The sequence below is a fragment of the Melanotaenia boesemani genome, chromosome 7 (assembly GCF_017639745.1).
Source record: "Melanotaenia boesemani isolate fMelBoe1 chromosome 7, fMelBoe1.pri, whole genome shotgun sequence".
Lineage (NCBI taxonomy): Eukaryota > Metazoa > Chordata > Actinopteri > Atheriniformes > Melanotaeniidae > Melanotaenia > Melanotaenia boesemani.
The window spans coordinates 38,097,859-38,114,772 of NC_055688.1; the positions used below are offsets into that span (position 1 = coordinate 38,097,859).

Consider the following 16,914-nt stretch of genomic DNA (forward strand, 5'->3'; position numbering starts at 1 on the left):
GCTGGAGAATCGGACATAGCTGTTTTGAGCAGGTCTTGAGAACTCTGGGACTGACACCATCTGGACCTGCAGCCTTGTTCTGGTTCAGTTTCACCAGTTGTTGCATGACTTGGTTACAGGAGACAGACAGAGTGGAGGTGGAGGCAGAGGAGGTTTCAGGAAGTCCTGATGTGGAGGGAGATGAGGTTGTGTCCAGGTCCTTGACTGAGCTGCAGGGTGACAGAGTGGAGGTGTGACAGGAAAGCTGTGGGCTCATGGAGGGTGTGTGGCTAGTTGGGGTTGAAGCAGGAGATGAGCTAAACCTATTGAAGAACATGTTCAGTTCATTCGCTCTGTCCAGACCTCCATCGGTCTGATCCTCCTTTATCCCGAAGCCAGTGATCTTCTTCATTCCTGACCACACATCCCTCACATTGTTTTTCTGAAGCTTACTTTCCAACTTCTTCCTGTAGTCCTCCTTGCACTTCTTCATTTGTGTTTTAAGTTGTTTTTGTGTGGACTTCAATAACTCCCTGTCTCCATCCCTAAAAGCTTTCTTTTTGATGTTCAGCAGCTTTTTCAGGTCACTGGTGATCCAGGGTTTGTTATTGGGGAAGCACCTCACTGTTCTTGTTGGAACGGTGCTGTCCACACAGAAGTTAATATAATCTGTCACACACTCAGTCAAGGCGTTGATGTCATCTCCATGAGGTTCACATAGGACGTTCCAGTCTGTAGCCTCGAAGCATCCTCTCAGAGCATCTTCAGCTTCATTAGACCAGGTTCTAATAGCCTTTCTAATGACTGGTTGTTGCTGAACGATGGGCTTGTAGGAGGAGGAGAGAAGAACTAGGTTATGGTCTGATCTTCCTAAAGGTGGCAGGGCAAAGGAGCTGTATGCATTTTTAATATTTGCATAAAATAAGTCCAACGTTTTGTTTTCTCTGGTGGAGCAGCTGACAAACTGTTGGAAAGTTGGTAGAGTTGCAGAGAGGGAGATGTTGTTAAAATCTCCAGAGATCGCCACAAATGCGTTTGGATGTTGTGTTTGAAGCCTGGCCACTACAGAGTTAATGACATCACAGGCTGCGTCTGGAGCGGTACCAGGTAATATATATACCGCTACCAGAATAACGCATGTGAACTCTCTGGGTAAATAATACGGGCGGAGACTCACAGCTAGCAGTTCAATGTCTCTTTTGCAGATCTTCTCTTTAACAGTGACATGTTCAGGATGACACCAGCGCTGGTTTACCAGCACCGCAATTCCACCTCCCTTCAGCTTCCCGCTGAGTTGTTTATTGCGGTCTGCACGGACCGTCCTGAAGCCGTGTACAGACGCATTACAGTCTGGGATGTGTTCATGCAGCCATGTCTCGGTGAAGCACATAATACTGCACTCTCTGTATTCTTTAAGAGACCTGGTTAGCACCTGAAGTTCATCAATTTTGTTAACTAGCGATCTCACGTTTCCCATAACAACCGTTGGAAGAAACGGTTTGAATCGCCACCGTTTTTCTCTCTGCCTCGCTCCTGCCCTGCATCCTCTTCTCTTTCTTTTCAACTCCGTTGGGATTTGAAGTGTTGTTTCACTGATAATCTTGAGTTTGGAGAGTTTTATCAGTTGATCCCGATGGTAAACAAGTCTCGTTGCCATGGAGACTCACAATAACAAGTCTTGCAAAAACAGAAAAATATTCAGAAAAATCTCCCGTATAGCACAGCCTCTGACCAGCGTGAAAAAATCAACCCGAACAGACACAGATTGACAGCTGATGTCTTAAAAAAGACGGCTATATTGCAAAAAATCACAAGTTAAAAACAGAGCTACTACAATTGCTGCTGCCACCTAGCGGCGCATTCTAGAACAGGACTGCTGCCTTTTATCAGAACGGATGTTAATTCCCCACACTGGAACTTTATTTCTGGCTTTTACCGGTTTTATTTTAGCTTTTTTCTTTCTAATTGAATTTAATTTCTTTTAAAGTTAGTTTTTAATGGTCTTGTTACCTCTTCCTGCTCCCCGCTGTGATGCTTTTAATGTTTTGTGTAAAAGACTTTGAATCTTCTTCTACATGAAATGTGACATACAGATAAACTTGCCTTGTCTTACGTCATCTCACACCAGATTTATACGATGTGATACGATCTCAACGTGCCGACCATCATTAACCCCCCCCCCCCCCCCCCCCCCCCCGAGAACAGCTCCAGGTTCAGGTCTGACAGGATGGGGGCTTCTACCTGTGTGCAGGTGTAGTCTGCAGGGCTGCAGCTGCATGGAGACACAGCTGAGAAGGCGGACAGCATGAATCATTGCTTTTAGCCAGAGGTGTATATTTTATGAATGACATGGATGTCAGGAGTCAGACTGCTGCTGAGTCCCGTTTCCATGGCAACGACTTGCTAAGCAATTCCCATGAGCCAAAGAAGGTGTGATTATTTTGGAGAGTCTAAAAACATAAATTTGTACCCCAAGCTGTAAAAATTTAATCAGTCAAGTCATGTTCAGCTTTTTTCCTCCAGACCTGTCAGTTTTGCTTGTGTTGTCATAGTGATGGCAACTCTAATGAGCTCATGACTGACTAACCAGTGCACCACATACAGCTCCCTTTACTCATCCAGCTTGTAGCAGTGTACTATCACACCAGCACTCATTAGCTTTGTATCTGTCACTGAATCATCCCTTCTTCTCATTTCTGACGCATACACCCCTGTGCACATGACATGCACACACATATACAGTCAATCCTTGGTGATGGACCGGTTCTTATCACAGCTCCGGTCTGGCTGTGTCAGTGGCATTCTGACTATGTACAGTCTCATTATTGTCACCCTCTCCGCCCGTCCGCTGCCCTTTCTCTTCTCACTCTTTCTAGATTCTCTTTGTTCCCGTCCCCTCATTAGGCCTTTTCTCCACTGATACAGCAGCTTCTGAGGACACGCTGCAGCATGCTATCTGTCCTCTCTTCTTTCAGCTTAAAGGTTTATGCGATGCAGTCGCAGCTGCACCATCCCGGTGGCCGACAGGGATGAACAACAGAAACACAGAAGAACAGAAAGAAATGAGATTTTCACCGTCCGAAGACTGAAGCAGCTCTGGGACGGACCGCAGCTACAAAACAGCTGTTCTAAGAACAAACTGGTTCAGTTCAATCCAGCTTTATTTATACAGAATCGATTCTGGACAAAGTCATCTCAAGGCCCTTCTGGGACCAGTTCAATCCAGAACCTGGAAGGAAAACCTCCATCAGGACCAGGACCAGGAAGGAAAACCTCCATCAGGACCAGGACCAGGAAGGAAAACCTCCATCAGGACCAGGACCAGGAAGGAAAACCTACATCAGGACAAAGACCAGAAAGGAAAACCTCCATCAGGACCAGGACCAGGAAGGAAAATCTCCATCAGGACCAGGACCAGGAAGGAAAACCTCCATCAGGACCAGGACCAGGAAGGAAAACCTCCATCAGGACCAGAACCAGGAAGGAAAACCTCCATCAGGACCAGGACCAGGAAGGAAAACCTCCATCAGGACAAAGACCAGAAAGGAAAACCTCCATCAGGACCAGGACCAGGAAGGAAAACCTCCATCAGGACCAGGACCAGGAAGGAAAACCTCCATCAGGACCAGAACCAGGAAGGAAAACCTCCATCAGGACCAGGACCAGGAAGGAAAACCTCCATCAGGACCAGGACCAGGAAGGAAAATCTCCATCAGGACCAGGACCAGGAAGGAAAACCTCCATCAGGACCAGGACCAGGAAGGAAAACCTCCATCAGGACCAGAACCAGGAAGGAAAACCTCCATCAGGACCAGGACCAGGAAGGAAAACCTCCATCAGGACCAGGACCAGGAAGGAAAACCTACATCAGGACAAAGACCAGAAAGGAAAACCTCCATCAGGACCAGGACCAGGAAGGAAAACCTCCATCAGGACCAGGACCAGGAAGGAAAACCTCCATCAGGACCAGGACCAGGAAGGAAAACCTCCATCAGGACCAGAACCAGGAAGGAAAACCTCCATCAGGACCAGGACCAGGAAGGAAAACCTCCATCAGGACCAGGACCAGGAAGGAAAACCTGGATCATTAATCCATTCAATGATTTTTAGACTTTTAATCCTTAAATGATTCAGTTTTTGTTTTCTTTTAGTGATTTATGACAAAAAGCAGAAAAGAAATAATGTTGGAATTTTTGGTCATGTTTTGGCCATGAGGGTCACCGGATGGTGTTCCATCTGAGGACAGACGGGTTAAGCTCCGGCAACAACCAGGAAAGTTGAACCGGAATGTTCTGCCACTGCAGTGAAACTCACCTGCAACCGTCCTCGTTTCTCTTCTGGAATTAGAGAAGGGGAAAAAGCAAACAGCATCAAGGTCTTGTAGTGGTCTGCATGTCCTTCATCCAGTTTAAAGGCAAAGTCAGACTGGTTCTACCAACCCGTGCATCGGTTTGACTTCCAGGAAAAGTCGGTATAGATAATAAAACTCTGGCTGAACAGACTATTTATACGAAGGTGACAGTTAAAGTCACGCAGACCATACATAACCTCAGCTGATGTATGGCTGCCATTAGCTAAGTGCTTTTAACCAGCTGTTTGGATGAATGCCCCCCTCTGGCAGTCTTTCCCTTTTCTCTGCTCCGGTGTACGTTGTTATTTACGATGGCGAGGACGTGGCTGGGGGAACAGCTCACACCTGGGATGCAAGGCCCCCGTCAGGCATCTATCATACATTAGTACAGCGGTGAAAGTTAGAACATCCTCTACACTTTCCAGGACTCCAGCATAAGAAATGCTTCAGTGTGTGCAACTCTGTAGGGAAGATGTGACGTAAGGATGCTCCTCCATGGCTTACAGAACAGGTGAGAGTAAATCCACTTCTAAAAAATCTGATCACTGCAGCAGCAGGATCAAACTCCAAACCAATCTGAGCTAAAACTTTATCTGTGGGCAAAACCAAAGCCACGTGGATTTACATCATATGACTTTTTAACCCTCTTATGCTGTATGTACCATATCTGACACAGTTTCTGAGACCTTCTGCATCATTTTATGGTGGAAACTTGAACACAATCTGACATTTGTCTTCTGCCCCCTGGTGGATACATTTTGCACTACAATTATTCTGACATAATAAACGGTGAAAATAGAAATTTTCTTTTTTGTTAATTATGTTTTTACATTTGGTTAAAGGGCCAAATAAAGATTTTAGATTAGTAAAATGAAACTTTTCAACCCATTTTTTCTTGGGTCAGACATTAAAGGGTTAAACTGAAAACGGAGCTTTACTGATTGGAGAAAAAGCTGGAAGTCAGCCGGAGGTTTCATGCATGAACGTGCTCATCATGCAGATCTTCTAGCTCTGAAAGAAAATACCGGACCAGCTGTGGAGCATCAACTAGGGATGTCCCGATCCCAATATTTTCACTTCCGATCCGATCCGGATCCCTGGATTTGAACATCTGCCGATAGCAATTCCAATCCGATACCGCTTTTTAAATAAGTGTTAATATAGTTCTATGGATGTACTACATAACCGGGCCATCTAAAAATCATGCATCAAACTATGAAACAAATATTTCAATTCCCAAAAGGAAGAAATGCTCACACCATAAATAAAGATTTGTAACACTGCAGCTTTTTATTAGCTTTTAGTGGCAATTACAGGGTCACACCACCATTCAATGTGCAAAACAAAATGTAAACATTCATTACAAAATCCAACTAAAAAGTGCAATCATATAGACTGTAACTTCAATAGGTACCAAATATTATTAACAAAAACAGTAGTACCTCCTCTTTTAAAAGTGTACAGAACTGTTATCACAGATAGGCTATTACCCCTGCTATCAAGTTCATTCATTTTAACATAAGGGGCAGATTCTGTTTTAGAAAGATGAGCATTTCAGCTTTCTCAGCTGTCAGCCTGTTTCTTCTTTCATCAATAATATTGGAGGCTGTGCTAAAAAGCCTCACACTCTCCACACTTGTTGATGGTGCACAGAGATATTTAGCAGCAGCGGATGCTAGCAACGGCAGCCTTTATTGGTTGACGTTGCAGTACAACAGTGGACTGTCTGAACGCAGAATATTTGGCTCACTGAAGTAAGTCTGAACTTCAAAGCATGCAGTAGGGGTAGCTGACTCTGTAACAGCTGTGCATTCATCCAAGATTTCATTGAAAATGCTTTCAAGTCCACTACAGTGTCCACCTTCGACCTTTGGAGTCTTCTTTGCAGGCTCTGAGGCTACTGACCCAGGTGAGGTCCCCTCTGTCGGTCTTGAGGCTTCCATCTTTTTTAACTCCCCCATTAATGCATTTTTTCCACGCCTTGAGGTTTCTGCATTAGTGAAGAACCTAGATAAAAATAAACATATGTAAAATTTCAAATTAATGTACCTTAACACACAAATGGGATATATAAAGTGAACTTAATAGACATCATACCTGTCCTTATATCTTGGATCTAGCAGTGTAGCAACAGAATATAATGGCTCAGATTCCACATCACTGAAACGTCTGTCCACAGCCTCAAGCAGGGTGGCCTTCATGGTCTTCACTTCCGCGTCTGCGGGGTCTTCTCGACAAAGCGCTCGTTTGAGCACACAGACAATGGGGATGACATCAGATGCACCGTTACAGTTTTTTCAAGCAGGCCCCACTGGTTTGCGGTCAACATGGCTGGAAGGTCGTTCTATGCACACAGAACCCGTTTTTGAGCGATAAGGCTCTGGATCATGTAAAATGTGCTGTTCCATCTTGTACGTACATCTTGCTGAAGGCCCTTGACTGGCATATTCAGTTCCACCTGAATGTCCTCTAGGCGTGAATATGAAAGCGGGGAATGCTTGAAGTGACCCACTATTTTTCTGCCGGCAGACACTGCATCATTTATGCTACGCTGTGCTAGCAGTCCCTCGTTCACAACAAGTTGCAAGCTATGTGCAAAGCACCCCAAACTGGCCACTCCAAGGCGATCCATTGCTTTGACGACATTACTCACGTTGTCTCGTAAAATGACGTGGACATGGCTCTTCTCAATCTTCCATGCTTCTAACATCTCCTCCGTTGCTATAGCAATAGCCTCCCCCGTGTGTGAACCAGGGAACTTGTTTGCATGTAGCACTGCTTTTTGCAGAGTAAAAGTTGAGTCAATCCACTGGGCTGTCAGACTGAGTAAAGACATTGGACACACGTCTGAGCTCCAAATGTCGGTTGTAAAACTAAATGTGGCAACGTTTTCTAAGCACTTTGAGATGAATTCGCACAATTGTTTGTATTTGTTTGGTATGGCCGTGTCAGAGATGAAATGTCGGGGAGGCAACTCGTATGGCGCCGCTATTGTCAGCAGCTGTCGTACCTACTCCTACACTTTTTTTGTACATAGTACTCTTTTCCCTTATTTTTTCCACTTGTCACTCCTATTTGCACATGTAAATATGTATGTAAATATACATAAGTATGCTGCTATTCTTTTATCTTATTTAAACTCTTAAGATTTACCTTTTTTATTCTATTTTTATTCTATTTCATAAATATTTAGCTTATTCTTTTTTATTCTTAAAGGATGCAGGTACAGAAAACACATTTCACTTTACAATTGTACTATGTATAACTGTGCATGTGGCAAATAAACCTCTTTGACTTTGACTTTGATTAATCGTCTAAACCCAACATTTTCCACAACGGAAATGGGCTGGTCATCCAGCAAAATGAATTCAGTCACTTTCTCTGTGATCATCTTAGCTTTGTTGCTCTCTGATGCAAGTTTCTTGCGCCTCTGTAATGTTTCCTGCAGCGTTTGTTGTTGTGGCGCGCTCTTCTTTTTTGCACTGGTTGTTTGAGTAAATTCTTCAAAATCCTTTCTGTGGTGCTTACGTAAATGTTTTATCAAGTTCGAAGTGTTGAAATCGGCTTTGCTGCTCCCACCCCTGAAAACACTCGTTCTGCACAGGTTGCAATCCGCTGTTTTGCTTCCAGCACCAGGAAGCTTAAAGTAGGTCCACACTGCTGACATTGCAAGAGCGCTAGCTAGGTGCTACCTATGATGCGTTACCTACTCGTCACGTGACAGGTACTGCGGCCTGCTCGCCCACCAGCCCGTCTCTCCAGGTTTGGCAAAACAAAGTTAGGCCAAATGAATTGGATCGGACATATTAAATTTTTGTTGTCAGATATCCGATCCTAGCATTTTGTACAGTATCGGTCCGATACCGATGCTGAATATCGGATCGGCTCATCCCTAGCATCAACACGCCGTCACATCTTCACACAGCCAGTCGGCCTCTACTGAATTTACTGTTAAAATATGGGCTAATATCTGGTGTCTCTTTATTCTAACTGGTGCAACAGTTATGATGTAAAAACAGGAGCTGCATTTAAATAAAACTGAAAGAAAAACAACTAATAAAAACAATATTAAAATGATTTTTAACAGAAACTCGTTATTTATGTTTTAATAACCACAGAGGAAATAACAGAATTAAAAAATATAATGACGTAAACCAATCATTTTTTACATTACCTTCCACCACCGTAGATATCAGCCTCTCTAAGTTCCATCTTCATGACATAAATCCAGGAACAGAGACCTGAACTTCCCCATCAGACGTCAGCAGGTTGGATCCAGATGAAGTTTTTACTGCTGTCAGTGGAGAAGTTTATCACCACAACTGATGTTCAACGCAGGAAAGTCCTGAAAACCCTGAGGGTCTGACACTAGTTCAGATGTTGGAATACTTTTGATTTCCCCTATTGCACGAAAAAAAGAAGACATTTACCAGCACAGCGTCACCTCCGTGTTCTGGTCATTTTCCCCTTTAGCTGATTTTATGAGCAAAAACACACAAATAATCGAACCTGAACGGAAAAAGTATGATAGTTATTATAATAAAATGTTTTCCTGTTGGTAAAAGAAATGCAGCGTCTGTCCATCCCAGTTCTGCGCGGCTAACTTCTCTAATTCCATCGTATCTGGTTATCAGCATCAACCTGGGACAGTGAAGCTTCCAGTGAAGCTGGCAGGTGGTCCAGGTGAGCTGGTTTCATGGTTTTACAGTGTGAAGATGATGCCATCATGCCGGCTCTGGTCCTGATTAGAAGGATGCTGCGGTGATGCTTCCTTCAGTCTCCATCGATGACGTTTTAAAAATGCTTAAAGAGTGAATCGTACACAGCTGAAGAAGTTATTTGATAAGAATTACAGGAGTAAAAATATTTCATGCTGTTTTTTTCATGATTGTTAAATTAAAAGTGTTCCTGTTACAGTAGAAAAGTATAAAGACGATGTAAAATATTTACAAGTTGATGACGGATGATCGATTGCTGCTGACCTGCAGAGCACTGCGTCGTTCTTTGGAACGAAGCTAAATGGAGACGTCGTCTCCGTCTTTCATTTAGCTCTACAGTAACCACGCCCCTCTCCCAAAGACGGCCCGGAGGACGCAACGCTTCCTTCTAGTTTAAAGTAAATGAATAAACAATGAGATTTGCCTAAAACCTCTGAAACCTGCTGTAAGGTGGTAAATGTAAGCCTGTTATATTTACAACCATTTACTACTGGAGCCCTTCTGTAACCCTCATTATTACCTCACCCAGGCCCTACATTAAAAGTTAATTCATGGCTTTATGTTGTTTTAAAGACAGAAAAACTTCTGTTTGGCTCAAATCTCCAAAACAGTTTTTGAGGTTTGAACGAAAACTGTAAATATGTTTTAGCAGCTGCAGCTCTTGCACATAATTATAAAGAATATAAAAGTTTGGAGTCTACAATAGCCACTGAGGTTACCTATTAATGTTGTTTTATAATTAACCAGAAATAAAAGGGTTATGCAACAGAGGGAAAGCAAGCGGGACTATAGAGAGCACTCTGCTGTAATTCACTGAAGCATTAAGTCTCATTTAATTGGGTTGCTCTGACCCTAAAAATATTCATGTGATTATGCCTCATGTTAAAAGAAGTCACGGAGGGATAAAACAGACTAATTGCGTTGAGATGCTAAAATTATTCACATTCTTGCATAATATTAATTAATGAAGAAACAGTGAAGCCGTGACAGGACATTCCTTTTTTAATCACAGAAAAATCTTTTGTAAATTAAGGTGCTCGTCAGGAAAACATGAATTACAAACAATTACATGTCAGCTGATTTTCTTTATATGTTTATTTTCATATCCACTGTCTGGTCAAAGAAAGTCTCCACCTGGATGTACCTCAGCTAACAGGTCGGAGCCTCCTATTGGATGATTCCTGCAGGGTGATCGTCTTCCAGCTGCAACTAGTTATTTAACCCCAACCGATGCAACGAGCAGCTTCTCATGTCTGAAACAACCATGAGGAAAGACACATCCGTGGAGAAGATGTTAGTCTGGTCCAGAAGGGTCAGATCATCAAGCAGAGGAAACATCTCAGGAGAAGCAGAAACTACTAGAACTGTGTTCAGAACTGTCCAACCATCATTAAAACTGGAAGGATGGTGGGAACCATCGTCTTCCAGGAAGAAACGTGGTCAGAAAAACATCCTGAATGATGGTGATTCAGCGTTTGGTGGAAGCAGAAGGAAGAAAAACAGCAGTAGAACTCAGGACCATGTTTAATAGTGAAAGTTAGAACATTTCCACATGAACAATGTGAAGGAACTCAAGGGACTGAACAGCTGTGGAGCCAGAAGAAAACCACTAACCAGAGGAAAAGGCTTCAGTCTGCTAGGGAGCATAAAGACTGGACTTTGGAGCCATGGAAGAAGGTCATGTGGTCTGTTGAGTCCAGGTCTACCCTGGTCCAGAGTGATGGAGCATCAGGGTAAGAAGAGAGGAGGATGAAGGGATGCAGCATCATGTCTAGTGCTGCTGTACAAGCCTGTGGGGGCAGTCTATGACCTGGAGTTGCTGCAGTTGGTCAGGTCTTGGTTAAGGTCTAGGTTCTGGTCTAGGTTCAGGTCTAGGTTCAGGTCTAGGTTTTGGTCTAGGTTCTGGTCTAGGTTCAGGTCTAGATTCAGGTCTAGGTTTTGGTCTAGGTTCAGGTCTAGGTTCAGGTCTAGGTTATTCCATCTTCCCTGATGACTCAGTACAGGATTCATGGGATTCAGACTGTGAAAGAGTGGTTCAGGGAACAGGAGACATCATGTTCACACACGGATCGGCCTCCACAGAGTCCAGACCTGGACCCCATGGAGGATCTTTGGGATGTTCTGGAGAAGACTTTGCTCAGTGGTCGGACTCTCCATCATCATCAGATCTTGGAGAGAAATTGGTGGTGACGTTGCAGAAGCTTCTAGAGACGATGCCACAGAGAAGCTGCTGGAGTCAGAGATGAAGGAGGTCCAACCAGATGTTAGAGGGCGGGACTTTGCTTTTATTTATTTATTTATTTTTGGTGCCGTGGGGTTGGGGGATTGTTAACAGTCCCCGACTGACCGGTGACCAGCATGGACGACTGCTGACGGCTGGTTCACATGTCTGCCATCTAGTGGTGGAAAGTGGTAACAGGTTTAACTTCTCTGGTCCAAAGGCTTAATTCTGTTAATCAGGTTTGCAGATGCTGCTGCTTGGAGACGACCAGAGATCGGTGAAAGATGCATTACCTGAATTTCCAAACTTAAATCTGCGCATTGCAGACTTGTTCAGTGGAACAGTGACGTCTATTATCCACATTTCTGGAGCTGTTGCTGCCCAGAAGCGTCCTGACGCTGAGAACTATACAACTTTTTTATCCAGGATGTCGCGTGATGCTGCAGCTGACTTCACGCTCCGCATCACATGCTAGCAACACGCTAGCAAGAGGATGGTTGTGTTGAATGGCTGATTCAGCTACGAAACGCAAGAAGACATTATCGGAGGAAAAGAGGAAAAGAAAGAGAGAGAGAGGTAGAACAAGAGTTAAGCTCAAACTGATTTTTACTGGCTGGAGAGATCTCATAGTACAGGCAGGATGAAGATGATGCTGGATTAGCCGTCGATAGGGGCACCACTGAATAAAGTTCTGCAGTGCGTCTTTAAGAAGAAATGTGTCTGTAAGATCGGGTCTGAATGGAATTATGTGTCTGTAATAACAGGTGGATGCTCTGTTCTTGTGGAGGGTTAGTTGACTATTTTCTACAATGACTCTTTGTTCCAGGACGACTGTAACACATTTAATAAATTTCACACTGAATTTCAGTCAATGACATTATTTTTAAGACCCTGGTCCTCAAGGTTGTAAAGAAAAGAACTTGTTGGGGATGAGAGTAGTTTTAATTCAGCCTTAAAGCTGAGGAGAAATCACAAAGGCAGATGTTTTAAATGTGAAAATAAAAACCAGAGTTCAGCATCTTCTTCTCCTGTCCCTGAAAGTGATGCAACCTGCTGCAACAGGACAGCTGATTACTTTCCATGACTGAGTGTGCTTTCAACTAAAACATGTTAGCTTCCCCTGTCGTCTCTGTCCAGACCTTCATGCTGCAGGGAGAATTTCTTCTCTGCGTGACTGACTGCATCTGCTAGGGAATGGGTCATGACTAATGCTTGGACAGCATCACATGAACATGCACATGAAAAAAATATACATTTTGTGACTCAAAGTTTCCAAACACCTGCTGAATTACCATTATTCTCTCTTCCAGCTGTGGAAAGTTCATCGTCTGTGTGGCTGGATGCTTGTCTGAGACATCCCAACGCTAACGAGCCAGAGCTACTTTAATTATTCTTCTCTCGTTAGATGCTACGACCTCAGTCCTCGATGGAGTGGCAAACATCCCAACTGCTCATTTTATTCTTATGTCTGCTTATTTCTTCAACTTTGCATTTTCATTTCCACAACTCTTCTAGGGTTTTATTTAAAAAACAAAGACTTCTGAGGAACAACAACAAGAAAAAGAGACTTATTTGGGCCAAGAAACATTAGACCAGTGGAAATCTGGTCTGATGAATCCAACTTTGAGATCTTTGGCTCCACTCACCATGTCTTTGTAGGACTCAGAAAAGGTGAGTGGATGGTTTCTACATGTGTGGCCCCCACCATGACGCATGGTGGAGGAGGGGTGATGGTGTGGGGATGCATGCTGGTGACACTGTTGGTGATTTATTCAACATCCAAAACAGACTTAACCAGCATGGCTACCACAGCAGTTTGCAGGGATATGCCATCCCATCTGGACTGCGCTCAGTGGGACCTCATTTGTTTTTCAACAGGACAAAGATCCCAAACACACCTACAGGCTGTGGAAGGGACGACAGGGATGCAGTGCTGCATCAGATGACCTGGCCTCCACAATCACCTGACCTAAACCCAACTGAGATGATTGGGGGGGGGGCAACCAACAAGTGCTCAGCACCTCCGGGAATTCCTTCAAAACTGTTGGAAAACCATTCCAGATGACAATCTTATATCGCTCATTGAGACAATGCCAAGAGTGTGCCAAGCCATCATCAAAGCAAAAGGTGATTACCCTAAGAACCTAAAATACGAAACACACTCTGGTTTCTTTAACACTTTGTCTTAAATACATAATTCCGTATGTGTTCCTCAATAGTTTGGATGTATTTAGTATTATTCTAGTATTAATTTAGTATTAACTAATTAATGAGAAAAAACATTGAATCAGAAGTTTGGACACACCTTCTGATTCAATGGTTTTTCTGGCAAGCTGATCCTCGGCTACAGAAGCTAGCCAATGGGACGTGGAACCTCTCAGGAAGGAGCATGACCTGATGCACAAGGCTGAGCGGTTCCAGCTAGGTATAGTTGGACTCACCTCGATGCAGACCTTGGGCTCTCCTTGTCCTTGAGAGGGGCTGGACCCTCTTCCATTCTGGAGTTGGTCCTGGTGAAAAGTGCTGAGCAGGTGTGGGCATGCTCACTGCCCACGTGTGCACTTGGCACCAGGACACTCTAGGCTGCAGTTCGATGATCGACTTTGTAGTCGTGTCACTGGATGGAGAGAAGGATGGAGGGAAGGAAGGATAAAACGAAGGATGGAGAGAAGGATGGAGGGAAGGAGGGAAGCTGTAGATATGAGGGAAAAGAAAACTGAGCTGATGACGAGTCTCCAGTGAGGAGGATGTAGGAACTACTGGAAGTTTGCATGTCAGGAATAACGCTGAGTGGATTTCTCGGTAACAGAGGAGCCGGATTATGAAGCAGGATTAACAGCTGGGAATGAACACAACGGATTTCTGGGTGTAAAATATGTTAAAACAGCAAATCAAAGCAAAGGAAGCTTTTACATGAATGATTATTTACATCCATGTGAGATGTGCGGGATAACAGCGAAATACGCTCTTCTGAATAAAGTCTTTTATCTGTGATCAGGAAATAGCCTGTGCCAGATTTCCAGTGCACCACTGAAGCGTCGTATGTGGGAGCCGAAGACTCGATCCACCTTCATTTTCTTCTCTGAGCACACAGGATCTCCACCAGCAGCTTGCCTCTCTCCGACATTACTCATGGACCCAGAGCTTATATATAGCTGACATTTGAAGCCTCATCATGAGTCTATAACAGCTGATAAATCTCTTTTACTTCACAGGCCTGATCTTTATTTTCACTGATGTAGTATTTAAACTACTCAGGCCAAACAGAAGGTAAAGTTCAGGCGTAATGGCCAATCAGGTTAAAGACTTTATTCACCATGTTGCTGCCGGACAGCCAGTTAATGACATTTCCTGATAAAGGCTCGGCCATGGGGCTGAAATCAACGTCTTCTAATGAGGAGCGTCTACAGCTGAGCCTTGGTTGCAGGGCAGGAATAAAACACCAACGGACTGGAGGGACATTTTAAAGAGCCACAAGGCCAGAAAGTGAGAGCACACCTTCTAAATGCTGTAAATGCCTCAGTTACCGTAGTGAAACATAATCCCTTGTTCCTTTATTCCAATTCTGAGATTTCCTGGAAATTTCATCTGAATCAGTCCATACCTTTCTGGATTATGCTCAGATAGATGCTGCCAAATACAGGACCTTGTCCGTGGCAGAAGAGTTGGCTTCTTTGGTCTGAACCAGGGTAAGAAAGATCGTCCACACTGCTCCGAACTAACTGGACTATCCGTGGAAGTGGACCCGGGCAGGGCGGACCCCTCAGGGTCAGTCATCCCGCTATGAGGTCTCCTCGGACTGTTTTTGTTCTCCTCTACTGATGATGACTAACAAGCCGCCCTCGCTCCATGGAGCCTGTTTTAGACCTTCTTACACCTTCTTTTCACACCGAAATTCGTCTAAATGAACTCAACCCGTTTCCTCCAGACTGAGACACCAGTGTTTCCAGGCGACAGGATGCAGGCCGACGGCCGTCAACTCTAGCATGTAAAGGTGAGTAACATGCAAGCAAAAACAGCTGGTAAATGACAGCATAGCTATTTAAGATAACAGCACATCTTCAAGTTCTCCCACGTTATCGACAATGAGCTCCGTTTTCAGCTCATTTTCTTCATTATTCCTACTGGTCTGTGGGTTGATTTGTTAACATCCCTCCATCCATCTGGGATCTCCCGGATGAGCTTTCATTCTTACTTCTAACCTGGAGAAATGAATGAACTGAGCTTCTAACTCATGAGAAGCATGAAGCTGGACAACAATGGCCCTAATTCCTGCTGACGAAGCCCAAATCCATTCATCCGTCTCTCACTCCATCCTACCATCATTCCTGAACAAGACGTGTAGTGATGAGTAATCACAATGCTCAGCTTCAGGCATAATCACGTTACTGCAGAGTATTTCTAGTTTACTGAAACCGAGAAAGTATTTATTAAAGTAAGACTTCATGTTGACACTTACAGCTGCTCTCCTCCGACATCCAGATTCATTAAAATGCCAAACAAAGCTCAGTCACTACGGGCTGGACCACAACCTGCAGCCATGCAGCTGGAAACATGCTGCAGATGGGATACAGAGGGGGTAACTTTGGGGTAAGGAGGTGTTCAAGCCAGATAAAGATTACAAAGTGGAGCTGTGGGGCTTGGGAGAGTCTGCAGAGGGAAATCCAGTCAGATGTCTGTGTTTGGGTCCAAATGAAAAAGCTTTGTTTGGACTCCAGGACTGAAATCTGCATGGACAAAAGAAACTTCTTGCTTACCAGAAAACGTTCAATAGGAAAAAAAAACAAACAATAAACATTTAAATGCTTTGTTGCACAAATGAAATGAAGGTATTTTTCCTTCTTTCATCCACATTCATCATGAATGAGTATTTAATGCTAAAACAATCATTCACAACCTCGCAAATAGAAGTTTTAGACATGTGATTTATTGTAGTCTGAAATAAAATACCCATCTTCTACCACTTCTCTGAGGTCAGGAGGCACTTCCCACTCCTCAGCCACTTCCTTAGCTCATCCAGAGAATCCCTAGGCAGTTCCAGTCCAGCTGAGAGATGTAGTTGCTTCAGCAGGTCCTGGGTCTTCCCTGGGGTCTCCTTCTCATGGGTCATACCCAGAACACTCCAGACCACCCAGAGCTTCTCCTTTCAGCTCAGCTCCTCCTTCACCAGGACAGACCGATGTAGAGTCCGAATCATTGCAGACGCCGCACCGATCCTCCTGCAGATCTCCCGCTCCATCCTTCCCCCACTCCTGAACAAGACCCCGACATACTGGGATGGATGGATAGATGATGGATGGGTGAAAGGATGGATGGATGGATGAATGATGGATGGGTGAAAGGATGGATGGATGGATGGATGATGGATGGGGGAAAGGATGGATGGATGGATGGATGGATGGGTGAAAGGATGGATGAGTGGATGGATGGATGGATGGATGGATGATGGATGGATGGATGGATGGATGATGGATGGGTGAAAGGATGGATGGATGGATGATGGATGGATGGATGGATAAATGTGGAGGCTGTGGTGCATGGCTGGAACAGGTGAGGGCGTGACAGTACCCCCCCCCCCTTCCAGGGTGGGCTCTCGACGAAGGCAGATGCTTTTCTTCTCTTTCTCTCCTCCCCACTCTGCCCTA

At 44.3% G+C, this 16,914-nt stretch overlaps 1 long non-coding RNA gene across 1 annotated transcript; it reads right to left on the reverse strand.

The window, feature by feature from the left end:
- Positions 1 to 1,090: 1,090 nt before the first annotated feature.
- On the reverse strand, positions 1,091 to 16,528 carry LOC121643239. The gene is made up of 3 exons (XR_006011074.1): positions 16,401 to 16,528; positions 11,577 to 11,582; positions 1,091 to 1,101 (listed from the first exon to the last, which is right to left on the reverse strand). It is a non-coding gene; the product is annotated as an uncharacterized LOC121643239 (long non-coding RNA).
- Between the last annotated feature and the right edge of the window lie 386 nt (positions 16,529 to 16,914).